We start from the raw sequence: 1530 nt of genomic DNA on the forward strand, positions 1-1530 counted from the left end.
TTAAAAAATGAAGTATACTAAATAAACTTAAAGTCTATTACAAAATTAAAAAATCAAGTATACTAAAAGAAATAAAGTACACACTCTCTCGAATTCTAACAGAGTGACAAGTCATAGAGCTTCCAAGAGAGTAGAGAATGACCTCGAGAATGACATACAAACAATGACAATGATGGCACACCAGCCATTAGAATTGCAATCCAATCCATATAGTGAATAATATAAGCTTGTTCTTATACTAGACACAATCCATAGAGGGCTCCCAAATCGATGTCAACGAGCGTAGAAAATGAGACTATGCCTCCATAGCATGTGTTAGCGGGTCGCTGCGATGGAAGATGGAGCATAGTCTTGCTAAGCAGTAACACATTATCAATGCACAAGGAAGTGACCCGATTAGGGCATGGAGGCGGACATAGGTCTTGTTAGGTACTATGGAGTCTAAAAGTAAGCTATCGAAACACTCATTGACAAGGATTAAGAGCACTTAAACACACACACAACAACACTTTCATACATGCAACAATTAGCTATTTCAATGAGCAAACGTTATCCGAATGCAACGAAACTTCCTCAGCGTACTCGCATGACACTAGGGAACATATCTATGAACTCAAACCTCAGTTTCGACGTATCCAAAAATCACAATTTTTAGTTCACGAGAGGACTGAAAAACTCATCTTTTAGATATGCAATCACACTAGTATGATGTGGAAACATTGCCTAAGTATATTTGCATGCAAATAGAGCACATTTACAACCCTAAATCACACGATTAAGCCAACTAATCGTGAAGACAAAGAGGACATAAATCAACTCAAATTGGACGTTAATCAATGGAAAAGCAATGCAAGAGTACTTACACCTGATTAGCAACGCAATGAAATACAATGGGTGTATTCCTTGAGCTCTAGAAATCTCTTCACAAGAGGATATGGTGAGCTTCACTGCACGTACTCACAACTTCTTTCATAAACAAAAGATAATTACAAAAGATAAGGATTTTCACTTAAATAGTCTTCTTATGAGGTTGTGGGTTCAAATCTTATACAACTTGGAAGCCCATGGCCCCATTCTCATCATCAAAAAGAAGGATTTTTAATCAATTACATGTGGGCAAGCCTGAAACTTTAAAATTTTAGTTCCCGCTACTCCCGCAAGCTTTGTAACTTCTATGAGTTCCCGCTTTCCCGCTTTCTTCACTTAAGTTGCTACCTTATCTGTTTTGGTTCTTTCTGTTGCCCCACAACACTCCCCAACACCTACTTCGGTGCACGTCCTCGGGCACTACTATTTTCCCTTGCCATATTTTGGTAGTGTTTGATGCTACAGAGCCTTTTGAAACTTCTTGATGCATCTGTCAAGCTCTAAGTCTACCAACACATCCTTTAAAGGTATCTCCAATTCCATACGCATGAAAGCAATGAACCTGCTTCTTAAATCTTGGTTGAGAAGTGAAAAGATATTGCTTTGTACTTTGAAAAATCCTGTATAAAAGACCTCCTCAAATGTGACCAAGAAGTGTGCTGA

The sequence above is a fragment of the Adiantum capillus-veneris genome, chromosome 6 (genome assembly GCF_014529385.1).
Source record: "Adiantum capillus-veneris isolate H3 chromosome 6, ASM1452938v2, whole genome shotgun sequence".
NCBI classification, from domain to species: Eukaryota; Viridiplantae; Streptophyta; class Polypodiopsida; order Polypodiales; family Pteridaceae; genus Adiantum; species Adiantum capillus-veneris.